This window comes from Antedon bifida, chromosome 8, assembly GCF_963402885.1.
Source record: "Antedon bifida chromosome 8, ecAntBifi1.1, whole genome shotgun sequence".
Classification (NCBI taxonomy): domain Eukaryota; kingdom Metazoa; phylum Echinodermata; class Crinoidea; order Comatulida; family Antedonidae; genus Antedon; species Antedon bifida.
In genome coordinates, this window is record NC_136233.1 from 3,718,076 (window position 1) to 3,732,670 (window position 14,595).

The following is a 14,595-nucleotide window of genomic DNA, read 5'->3' on the forward strand; positions in this document are numbered from 1 at the left end:
TAAGTAATTATTAGTGTAAATCCACTTAAGTTGTTTGTTCTACTTGTTAGATTAACTTTTAAAATGCTTTCTCATGTTTTACTCCATGGAATGAGCCAGATACAATAACGAATGTAAAAACTTACTGTTTAAAAAATGTATGCATTATTGTTTGTCAAAAGTATAATAATAAGAACTGTTGATACCGTTATTTGCATGGATAACATGTTGATAAGAAAAGTTCCTAAATTAAGCGATTAATTATTTCTAGAAACTGCATATGAATTTCAGAATAAATTACTTACAGAAATCCAAGTGATGAAGCAAAAACAGAGAAAGCGCCTTGATCAATTGTAGTTATATTGTTGTCCTGTAAATACCTGTTTAATTAAGCTAATAGTTATTTCTTAATTCTTTTAGTAGGCATATGAGGAGAGGTATTTTGCCACAGCAAATAAGAGTGAGGTTAAATTGTAAAAACTTTGTAAGAATAAAAACCAGGGCTAGTGTGTGTCAAAATGAATGAATAAATACGAATAAAGTTAAAATTTCTTATTAAATCTTATAGCTTAGTTACTTAAATTTTATTCACAGACTATAACACTGCTAAATATTCCTCTATTGTTCATGTGTTAACTAGTTTGGTAACAAACTAATAAAATACTCAGTTTGATTTACTCTTTCTAACAATGAATTACTATGAAAATAATCCATGTCGACAAAAGTATTTCACCAAATAAGGTTACGATGTGTGTACAATGTGTGTAATGTGTATAAAACATGATATATATGGAAATACGTATGTGGATATGATGAAGAATAACACTTACAGTTCTTTCAATGATTCCAAACCAGCAAATGCATTCTCTGTCAATGTACTAATTTGATTGCTTTGCAACCACCTTCAAAGTTATGAAATGTAAAAGATAGTTTTATTAATTATAGCATACTATATAACACCTGAATATGTCCTGTTATTTGATTGAACGATTTGATTTCATTAAAAAAGCACACATCATATATCTATGTATACATATTATTGTGTATATTGTTGTTTTATTCATTACATCACAGGCCTACTATGCTGCTAAATACTTATTAAATATAACAATGAACCATTTTTAGATTATTGAAATATAAATTAAATATAGACTGATGTTGATTTTTTGCAATGAATTATCACCTTTATTAAGATTTCTGACAATAACACTTTTATACATCATTGTGAGCATATCAGTAAATAATTGCTAAACTCACCATGTAAATTTACATTTTGCAACGGAAAGCCTTTTCAGTTTCAGGCTCAAGTTTGCTTTCATACAATTTAATATTGAGGAATTTCATTTTGAATATGACACAATAAGCATTGGCCTATATTTATGTATTAGTTTTAAAATATTGTTTTTAAATATGTGTATATTGTGCTAAATAACATTAGGATTAACTTCATAGGTATGTAAACATAAACAACGTCACTTACAGACTATCCAATGATTTCAAACCAGCGAATGCATTGGCTGTCAATGTACTAATTTGATTGTCGTACAACCACCTTAAAAGTTGTTAAATGTAAAAGATATAGTTTTATTAATTATACCATATTATACTGCTAAATAATTCATTCCAATGATTCCAAACCAGCGAATGCATTCTCTGTCAATGTACTAATTTGATTGTTTTCCAAGTACCTTCAAAGTTGAGAAATATAAAAAAAAGTTGTATTCATGATACCATACTACATACTATACTGCTAAATAATTCATTAAACAATTAAAAGACAATCAACATTCTTTTTTAATTATTCAAATGAATAAATATAGACTGATGTGGATTTTTAGCAATGAATTATCACATTTAGTAAGATTTCTGACAATAACACTTTTTATACATCATTGTGTGCTTATCAGCAAATAATTGTTAAACTCACCATTTTTGCAACTTAAAGCCTTTACAGTTTCAGGCTCAAGTTTTCTTTCATACAGTATTGAGGAATTTCATTTTGAATATGACACAATAAGCATAGGCCTATATGTATGTACTAGTTTTAAAATATTGTTTTTAAATGTGTGTATATTGTGCAGTAAATAACATTATGATTAACGTCATAGGTATGTAAACATAAACAACGTCATTTCTGACAATAACACATTTATACAATCATTGTGAGCATATCAGCAAATAATTGCTAAACTCGCCATTTAATTTTACATTTTGCAACGGAAAGCCTTTATTTACAGTTTCAGGCTCAAGTTTGCTTTCATACAGTTTAATATTGAGGATTTAATTTAGAATATGACACAATAAGCACTGGCCTATATTTTATGTACTATAAGTTTTAACATATTGTTTTGTAAATATTTGTATATGTGCAGTAAATAACATTAAGATTAACGTCATAGGTATGTAAACATAAACAACGTCACTTATAGCCATTCCAATAATTCCAAACCAGCGAATGCATTCTCTGTCAATGTACTAATTTGATTGTTGTCCAACCTCCTTCAAAGTTGTGAAATATGAAAGTTTGATTAATTATACCATATTATACTGCTAAATAATTCATTAAACAATTAAAAGACAATCAACATTTTTTTTTAATTATTCAAATAAATAAGTAGGCTGATGTGGATGCTTTGCAATGAATATATCACCTTTATTAAGATTTCTGACAATAACACTTTTATTCATCACTGTGTGATTATCAGCAAATAATTGCTAAACCATTTAGTTTACATTTTGCAACGGAAAGCCTTTACAGTTTCAGGCTCAAGTTTTCTTTCATACAGTTTAATATTGAGGAATTTCATTTTGAATAATGACACAATAAACATTGGCCTATAATGTACTAGTTTTAAAATATTGTTTTTAAATGTGTGTATATTGTGCAGTAACGTCATAGGTATGTAAACATAATCAACGTCACTTACAGTTCTTTCAATGATTCCAAACCAGCGAATGCATTGGCTGTCAATGTACTAATTTGATTGTTGTACAACCACCTTAAAAGTTGTTAAATGTAAAAGATATAGTTTTATTAATTATACCATATTATACTGCTAAATAATTCATTAAACAATTAAAAGACAATCAACATTTTTTTAAATTATTCAAATAAATAAATATAGGCAGATGTGGATACTTTGCAATGAATTATCACATTTATTAAGATTTCTGACAATAACACATTTTTACAATCATTGTGACCATATCAGCAAATAATTGCTAAACTCACCATTTAATTTTACGTTTTGCAACGGAAAGCCTTTACAGTTTCAGGCTCAAGTTTGCTTTCATACAGTTTAATATTGAGGAATTTAATTTTGAATATGACACAATAAGCATCGGCCTATATTTATGTACTAGATTTATGAAAAATATTGTTTTTAAATATGTGTATATTGTACAGTAAATAACATTATGATTACCGTCATAGGTATGTAAACATAAACAACGTCACTTACAGCCATTCCAATGATTCCAAACCAGCGAATGCATTCTCTGTCAATGTTCTAATTTGATTGTTTTGCAAGTACCTTCAAAGTTGTGAAATATGAAAGTTTTATTAATTATACCATATTATACTGCTAAATAATTCATTAAACAATTAAAAGACAATCAACATTTTTTTTTATTATTCAAATAAATAAATATAGGCTGATGTGGATGCTTTGCAATGAATTATCACATTTAATAAGAATTCTGACAATAACACATTTATACAATCATTGTGACCATATCAGCAAATAATTGCTAAACTCGCCATTTAATTTTACATTTTGCAACGGAAAGCCTTTACAGTTTCAGGCTCAAGCTTGCTTTCATACAGTTTATTATTGAGGAATTTCATTTTGAATATGACACAATAAGCACAATAAGCAAACCAGCGAATGCATTCTCTGTCAATGTTCTAATTTGATTGTTGTGCAACCACCTTAAAAGTTGTGAAATATGAAAGTTTTATTAATTATACCATATTATACTGCTAAATAATTCATTAAACAGTTAAAAGACAATCAACATTAAATTATTCAAATAAATAAATATAGGATGATGTTAATGCTTTGCAATCAATTTTCACCTTTATTAATATTTCTGACAATAAAACATTTATACAATCATTGTGAGCATATCAGCAAATAATTGCTAAACTTACCATTTAATTTTACAGTTTGCAACGGAAAGCCTTTACAGTTTCATGCTCAAGTTTGCTTTCATACAGTTTATTATTGAGGAATTTAATTTAGAATATGACATAATAAGCATTGGCCTATATTTATGTACTAGTTTTAAAATAATGTTTTTAAATGTGTGTATTTTGTGCAGTAAATAACATTATGATTAACGTCATAGGTATGTAAACATAAACAACGTCACTTACAGTCCTTCCAGTGATTCCAACCCAGCGAATGCATTCTCTGTCAATGTTCTAATTTGATTGTTGTCCAACCTCCTTCAAAGTTGTGAAATATGAAAGTTTGATTATTTATACCATTATTATACTGCTAAATAATTCATTAAACAATTAAAAGACAATCAACATTTTTTTAAATTATTCAAATAAATAAATATAGGATGATGTTAATGCTTTGCAATCAATTATCACCTTTATTAATATTTTTGACAATAACACATTTATACAATCATTGTGAGCATATCAGCAAATAATTGCTAAACTTACCATTTAATTTTACAGTTTGCAACGGAAAGCCTTTTCAGTTTCATGCTCAAGTTTGCTTTCATATAGTTTATTATTGAGGAATTTAATTTAGAATATGACACAATAAGCATTGGCCTATATTTATGTACTAGTTTTAAAATAATGTTTTTAAATATGTGTATATTTTGCAGTAAATAACATTATGATTAACGTCATAGGTATGTAAACATAAACGACGTCACTTACAGTCCTTCCAGTGATTCCAACCCAGCGAATGCATTCTCTGTCAATGTACTAATTTGATTGTTGTCCAACCTCCTTCAAAGTTGTGAAATATGAAAGTTTGATTATTTATACCATATTATACTGCTAAATAATTCATTAAACAATAAAAAGACAATCAACATTTTTTTAAATTATTCAAATAAATAAATATAGGATGATGTTAATGCTTTGCAATCAATTATCACCTTTATTAATATTTTTGACAATAACACATTTATACAATCATTGTGAGCATATCAGCAAATAATTGCTAAACTTACCATTTAATTTTACAGTTTGCAACGGAAAGCCTTTTCAGTTTCAGGCTCAAGTTTGCTTTCATATAGTTTATTATTGAGAATTTAATTTAGAATATGACACAATAAGCATTGGCCTATATTTATGTACTAGTTTTAAAATAATGTTTTTAAATGTGTGTATATTGTGCAGTAAATAACTTTAGGATTAACGTCATAGATATTTAAACATAATAAACGTCACTTACAGACTTTTTAATGATTTCAAACCAGCGAATGCATTCTCGGTCAATGTTCTAATTGGATTGTTGTGGAAACCCCTTCAAAGTTGTGAAATATGAAAGTTTGATTAATTATACCATATTATACTGCTAAATAATTCATTAAACAATTAAAAGACAATCAACATTTTTTTTAAATTATTCAAATAAATAAATATAGGCTGATGTGGATGCTTTGCAATGAATTATCACATTTCAAGATTTCTGACAATAACACATTTATACAATCATTGTGAGCACATCAGCAAATAATTGCTAAACTTACCATTTAATTTTACAGTTTGCAACGGAAAGCCTTTACAGTTTCATGCTCAAGTTTTCTTTCATACAGTTTATTATTGAGGAATTTAATTTAGAATATGACACAATAAGCATTGGCCTATATTTATGTACTAGTTTTAAATTAATGTTTTTAAATGTGTGTATATTGTGCAGTAAATAACATTATGATTAACGTCATAGGTATGTAAACATAAACAACGTCACTTACAGCCATTCCAATGATTCCAAACCAGCGAATGCATTCTCTGTCAATGTACTAATTTGATTGTTATGCAAACCCCTTAAAAGTTGTAAAAGATATTGTTTTATTAATTATACCATATATGATGCTGCTAAATAATTCATTAATCAATTAAAAAGACAATCAACATTTTTTTTAATTATTCAATCAAAATCACCATCAATAATTAATTTAATAAAGTTGTGAAATGCAAAAGAAAATTTAAATATTCATTAAATAAATATAAAAACAAACAGAAATAAACGTTAAGGGCCAAGAGTGTGAGAATTACAAAATGCAATTTTGTTTTCTTTTTTTTTAAAACTAAAGTAGTCTTTTTGGAAAAACCTAAATAATAAATCATGGTCTATATTGGATGATGTACAATTCTGATTGTTTTTCTTGATACTCTTGACAGGTCTGTAGACCATTTCTGATTTATTTGACAAATGTATACATTGGGTATTGGTAATCACCGTAAACCCCGCAAACCTTAGAAACATAGAAAACTCCATCGAACCAACATAAAAGTTACTGAATCGTGTAGTGTACTACAAACTTTGTGTCAATTAAACAAACACAAAATTGTTGTTAACTACTTATTTTTGGGGTAAAACATCACCTTTTGGTTTAAAATAATTACCAAACCCCGCAAACTCTAAAAAACATAGCAAACCCCATTGAACCAACATAAAAGTTACTGAATCGTGTAGTTCCACCAATCTAATTTTAATGACGTCATCACGCCTAAAAATTTGAACAACATTGATCGCGTAATTTCACTTACACCGTATATTTTTAGCCCTTCAGTAATTAGAGGTGACCTTGGTGTTTATAACTTATTTTGAAAGCTTTTGTCAGTTATACAAATCTAAAACAGCGCGCTTCGCGCTTCTACGTGTCTAATTTTCTTCAAAATCATATATCTTTTAGCTCGAATCATTATTTTCCGAAATTGTCATCTTCATGTTTGATTTGGATAACGTCATCATGCCATTAGAACATATGGAACCCGTAATTTCACTGTGTATATTATATACTGTATATATTCTATGGCTACACAATAAGTACATACACTGTAATACTTACAATCTTGATATAGTGCTTTGTTTATTATACTCAATGAGTTCTGTAACTGTATTCATGTTCCATTGCCAACAACTTACTTCAATAAGTAGTATGCCATAGTTATAACAACCCTGTGGATAGACTGAACATTTTGTATGTGAAGTATAGGCATACAGACCTATTCGTCGATGTTCACCAATAAAAAAACACTAATCAAAAATTAATTTGTACAGTAGGTCTGTTGTATAAATCAAACATTATTTTTTAAATAATTCAAAGACGGTAAATTTGCAAGACTTTAAATATTACTTATCCTCTTAAAATTAATTTTATATTCAACCTAACAAACGGTTACAACCTTAAAATTAAAGATAAAGAAAGCAGAAAGCATCATAAACAATTAATTGGAATGGATAGTAACATGAGTTTTAGTATCCCCAATAGTTTAATGCTTTAGCTTTTTAATAATAATGTAATAAGTTACAAAATTAATATTTAAAAAAAATTAAGGTTTCGACTGTGGGTGGTACCGTAAACGCTTCGCCATACACGCACATAGTAATACGTTATTGAGGCTGTAGACCACAGGATACAGATTAACAAAATGTAACTTGTGGTCAACACTGCTGTATGTTGGAAACATGGAAACAAACAGAACTAAACACTAACAAAATGCTACGTGTTTTTAACACTGTTGTATGGTGGAAACATATTTTTTGCTTTAAAATACATTTTTTTAGGTAAATACATTTTTTTTTTTTGATCTAATTTTTTCTCAAAGTTGATAATTATTAGGTGACATTAAAATGCCATATTCAACAAAAAAAGTTGTAAGAATTATTTTTTCAGGAGGACAATACATCTTTAATTCTAAATTGTAAATACATTTAATACATACCATTCGTGGCATTATTTGTGAGACAGAACGGCAATAGTTCTAGTACTAGGCCTAGTACTAATATTCTTGCGTCTTTAAAGATAAACATCTTCTTACATACGTATCAAATCGGTAATAGAAATAAACCGTTAGTTTGTGAAAAGCTCACTAATATAATGCATAGACCTAGGCCTAATTATTTCATGATTTTCTTCATTAATTTTTAATTTGACATTCACTTATAGTGTATTAAATTACATTAACAGACCAGGTTGTGGGCAATATGATTTAATTATTGAACATTGTTTTTCTTTTGATTATCCTATGTCTTATATATAATTGTGGAGCTTCAAACGTAAACACGTTATCATGTATAGAGTGTATTTTACCGGTGTAACTAACGTTTTTGATAAGATATTGTCCCCCCTGAAAAAATGTTTTGTTGAATATGCAATTTTAATGTCACATAATACAATAGTTATTCCAAAAATTGGATCGAAAAAAAAATGTTTACCTAAAAAAACTGTAGACCTCTAATTTAAAGCAAATAAATAGTTAAAGATGTATTCTCCCCCAAAAACCTGGAAAAGTTTTAATAAACTATTTACTTCTGTAGAAAACAAATCAAGATAATAATTATTTCACTTATAAAAGGACAAGAGAAACGGTTAATTGTAACCAAAACCATTTAGGTACTCTACAGCTCATGTCGGTCGGTCGGTTGGTCGGTCGGTAAACACTAACTTGAGCACGCGACTGCAGCCATGTATATGGCCTTGTTTTTGCTTTAAATTACATTTTTTTCAGGATTTTTTTTTTATCCAGTTTTTGGTCAAACTATGTGACATTAAAATGGCATATTCAACAAAAAAATAAATAAAAAAGTTGATGGGAAAATATATATATCTAAATTTGTCTTTTTATAAGTGAAAACATTATTATATTATAAACTTTTTTTTTCTACAAAAGTTATTAACTTAATTAACACTGCGAAATGGCCTATTCAAAATCTTTTTAAAAATTAATCTCTCATTTTTTATGTTTTGGGGTAAAATACATCTTTAAATCAAACAATATTTGTTATTTAATATATAAATAAGAAGTCTTTGTTTATATATAAACAAAATAGTAGTCTAAGTAACTAATTGTCATTCTTTAGTCCGTTTATGTATAATGTATTTAATGGGATTTGCTGACAACTGAAATTTCATTGTTTTTACGAAGATAAATAAAGTTTCTTGTATCTTGTTGCTGAAAATGTTTTTTTACGCAAAAAGGTTGAAGCATCAGCTCCGTCAGTTACTAGAATTACATATGAACAAAACCGCTTGTTGTGGCTGAAATGAATCTAGTTGTTATAATACTGAATGCAAAATCAGTACTTATACTTAAAGCAAAGCAGTGTTGAGCATCAGGCAATGTAAGTTCTAGGAATGAAATTGAGAATAGAAACTTTTGGGAATATAATGAATCTGTAGGTGAGTGGATTTTGCACTGTTATTTGAAAATACAAAACTCTTAGTGTGAGGATGAATCTACAAAGGAGTGAGTTAATTATGGCCACGTGCAATTTAAATATAAATTAGATAATACCATTTTAGTATGTTGAAAATTTGGATATGAATGGAAAGAAATTGAGTTTTAATAGCACAAGAGGACACCCATAAATTAAAATATAATTTTAGGTTAAAAAAAACCATTTATACGGTCAAAATGGTTTTCGCTTCGGTTTTTAGTCACGTGCAACGCGACTCTACAGCTCACTATGCCGGTTGGTCGGTAAACACTAACTTGATCGAGCACGCGACTGCAGCCATGTTATATGTCCTTGTTCTATGATGAACCCATTCGTTAAGGATTGCCATTGAGTTAGGCAACACTTTCTCAAATATCACTGAATACAACATAATCGGTTTGTTCTTGTCTCAACGAAATATTTTGTCTTATTTGTACAAATAGAAATATTCATCCCTGGCAGATGATGACATCAGCGAAATCAGACGAGCAAACAAAAATCATATTATCACTGTAAAAATAGTGTTTAGATCTTAAACATCTATTTGTACCATTATTATTATAGTTTATTATATTTATATTCAACCTGTTAGTGGCGGTTTCATCGCTGTTGGTTGTGAACTGAATAAAATAAAAATAAATAAAATAAATAATAAAATAAAGATGAAAAAGTGGGTACAAAATAGATGTTTAAGATCTAAACAATATTTTACAGTGTAATAAGAATAATAAATACATTTCTAATTTCTTAGGAAATTGGTCGCGTTGGTGATTTTAATTATTCATTGGATTTAACTATCACTAATTGCAAAATTACAAAAACACATGTAGTCAGATAATATTATTATTTATGTAAACTCCATGAAAAAGTGGTATCCGACAAATTACAAATAACATATGTTATAGGATCATCTATTAATTGACGATATATTGCTTCCAATATTCAGTTGTATCTCATTAAGTTTAAACCAATGTAGGAACCAAATAATTATAAAGATACAATAATTCTTTTCCATCTAATATTTATTAGTATTCCGACAGAGTATATAGCTGTTTATTACAGATAATAAAGAAAGTATTTTTTTGATCTAAATGCAAAGTTTGAATAAAAACGTGAATAATTAAACGTACATAGGATGAATTGAATACAGACAAACACACAGTTACAAAGTTAAAAGACAAAACACAGACTGATAGTAAATCTTACTAGCCAATCTATACTAAATCTTTTTGTTTGTCCTTTGTGAGATACACTCAATATCTTAACAAATTAAATAAATAATGAAACTAATTATGCAAATGTATCTTTATATACAAAATATTCACAAAGATAACAAATATAATATTTAATTTGTAATAAATCAATTTGATAATTTACTATACTTTACAATCAACCAACCTAATCTTTCTAAACTACACACTTATCAACAGACAAACAATGTAGCTCAAAAAACAAAATTTAAACATAATGTTTTTTTTTTGTTTTTTTTGTTGCAATGGTGTTTATTGAAATAAATATATCTATAATTCCTATACACCTATAATTCCTATATATACATGGAACACACCCTAATGGTACTACTTGTACCCGTCACAGTGTACCCAATACAAACTCCGAATAATATCTGATAAAAACACTAGAATCAAGAATAATAAGTAAAAAATAAAAGTGCAGAGTTCAAAACTCAAATGTATTAATTTTCTTTTAGTTTCTTGATGGAGTAGTTTGCAAAAATAAATTACTCCGTAAATTTTAATATTTTAACTTGTAATGTTTTAACTTTTTAAAAACCTGAATTTTAACTTTATGAATCTACTTGTAATTTGATGATTTCAGACTTTAACGATTTGTAACGTTGATTTTTTACCCCCTTTTCCTGTCAAATCGTTGAATATGTCAACTCAACGCAACTTAACGATCGACAGGAAAACAGGCTTTATGAATCTACTTGTAATTTGATGTTTGAATGTCTTTGTGTATAATTGTATAATGTTTTTAAAAGGGCCTGTTAGAGCTACCCTTGTGAATCAAAATTGAATAAATAAATGTAGTAAATAAATAAACTGAGAAAGCACGGGGAATGTCAGCGCTTTATGGCCTGCGCTCGCTTTTACACATATAGATAATTGTGTAAAGATATGGGTTTACTGATGAGTTAATGGGAATAATAAATGTTGCTGCCCAAACGTATATATCATCAGGAATTCTCAACCACTCCATCTCTGAACAAATTCCCATTACTATGATGGGAAACCAGCAACAGAAATCGGTGAAAACAATAAACCCTAGTTTCACGGCCATTTTGATTTCCTCTTCTCGTCTCTGCCTTCTGTTAGCCGTGATTGCAGATCTCTTAACGGAGAGGAAGATCGTCAAATAACTTGCTGCGATAACAAAAAACCCCAAGCCATTGAATGCGATGAATATGGCAGTGGCGTACTCCCAGCCTGGTAATCGATGTCGTGTTAGTGGCAACGCGAGACACACACTTTGTTTTCCGTAGTAGTTCTCGCCAAAATACGGTATGCCGACATGTGACTTGTTAGCTACCAGTGGAAGGAAACTAATAAAAAGCCATACCAGCCAAGCAATACCGATGATAATTTTGCATTTCGTACGTTTGAGCCGTTTGGTGCTGAATGGATAGACGATGTTTATAGCACGGTTAATACTCATAAGCATCAAGGTTGACACGGAACACTGCCCAGACAGTGTTGAAATAGCACCGGAAAAAGAGCAGAGAAAACTGTTTTTCCATTCGCTGGCAACCTTCGCGTACCTTCCTCTGTAGTGTATATCCGCACCTGCGATGATCAGCAAATAAATTGCCATCAGCAAGTCAGCCGCGGCAAGATTAGTGAGTAGAATAGAATCAACTGTAGACCTATTTTCTTTGTTTATCCTTCGCGATATGATGACAATTAAGTTACCAATCAAAGATGACAGTCCAATAACTAACATCAAAATCCTAAGAACTTCTCTCTTTAGTAAGTCAGCGCAGGACGCAAAAGCATCAGTAGGCTCACATACTTCAATTTCTCCAACAACGCAACAGAGACGAAACAAATCTGAATATCTATGTTAAAAAATTGAATTTAATGGAAGTTGTTAGATTCAGTAGTACTGTAATCATGTTTATAATGGTTTTATTTCTATAACAGAGGTGGAATAACGACTGCTTTACAGCCAATCAAATCTACTCGTATAGCAAAAGTATGACGTGTACGACAAATTTAAAAGATAGAAGTGGAAGGAGAATGAATAAAATGACCATAAAACCTGTAGGCCTACATAAACTATTTTGTTGGGCCACTGTCGGCATGCATGTGGAAGTGGTAACTTTGTAATAAAAAAAATAGAAATATAATTTAATGAAGATAAAGATTGACAGAATCCGATATTACTTACAATTCTTTTATATTTGTTAATTGTTCAAAAGTACTTTCTCTGTAAACTTGTAAATTGTTGCGTCTGATGTCTCTGAAAAAAAAAATGGAAACGGATATCAAATCAGTGTCAATGAGTGTAGCTCGCATGTAACTAAATAATTATATTAAAAAAAAAGATATGATGCAATTAGACTATTTTACTTAAAATAAAATAACTAGAAAAACAGAAAATTAGGGGGTTTTAATACATCAACAACTGAACATATAGATAAGATTTCTAATTTTATTGGTGTCATAAATAAACTTGTTCTCACATCATACGGTTTCTTGTTCAATTCACTTGATCAGCTATTTAAGTTTAAAAAATGTACGTACTTAGCCCCCTTTAAACTCCCATCCATGTATTTAAGAAATCAGGTCTTCTTAAAATTACTGATATTCACGTACTGAACAAAAGTAAATCAATGAGACAGGAATAAATAATTAAACAAAATAGCAGTCAAGAGGCTCTCCACAAATAAACATTTTCCGAATATCAAACTTTATTTAAGAAAATTATCTTTTTGGTTAAAATTGCATGAGAATAATAATATAATTTCAAATAAATGAGTAAAATATTTCTTAAGACCACGTTTGAATTAGTTGAAATTAATTGATAATTGATCTTGGATTTCCAAAGAGATATTTTTTTAAAGTCTAACAAAAAGATTGTAAACAGAAAAGCGAAACGATTGGAATGGCTCCCATTAAAGACACACATCTAAAAACATTTACATCATATTCTTAGTTAAGTCTTAGGTAAGTCGAAGATGCTCTCCAGGTGGAATGCCATCCTGAGATGAGTACTGTAGTAGTAACTAGTCTTGTTTATTTTATTTCATTTATATGTAATTTTTACTTTCTATGGTCCAGAGTTTCCGAAATAAGAGATTGAATGAATGAATATTATAATGTATAGAGCCATTTAGTGTCAAACATACAAAGAAAATTGCGATTAGTAATATAAATAATGTGACGGCGCTCTAAGCGTTCAGATTACGTGGACGATGTGGACTCTAAAGAAAATCTACGAGTCTCATTTGGATAGCGCCGATGTCTTTTTAGTGATATCGTGTCTATGAAGGTATACCACAATCAAGATAGTGCCTAACTGATGCAATGTAGTCTCACAATAATATTGTTATCACCTTCGGCACTTACGATAATCCTTCTTCTAATATGTTTAATTATATAAAAGGCTTACTTCCTAAACCTATCCTTGGTATATATTTTAACGTTACAGATACAAAGTAATTATTAGTGTAAATCCACTTAAGTTGTTTGTTCAACTCCTCGGAATGAGCCAGATACACGTAATGAATGTAAAAACTTACCCATGTTTAAAAAATGTATGCATTATTGTTGTTTGTCAAAAGTATAATACTGAGAAATGTTGATACCGTTATTTTCTTGGATAACATGTTTATAACATAACAAAAGTACCTAAATTAAGTGATTAATCATTTCGAGAAACTGCATATGAATTTCAGAATACATTACTTACAGAAGTTCAAGTGATGAAGCAAAAACAAAGAAGGCGCCTTGATCAATAGTAGTTATATTGTTGTCCTGCAAATACCTGTTTAATTAAGCTAATAGTTAATGTTTATTCGTCAATTCTTTTAGTAGGCATATGAGTAGAAGTATTTCGTCACACCAAATAAGAGTGAGATTAAATTGTAATAACTTTGTAAGAATAAAAACCAGGGCTGGTGTGTCAAAATGAATGAATAAATACGAATATAATTAAAATTTATTTTTTAATC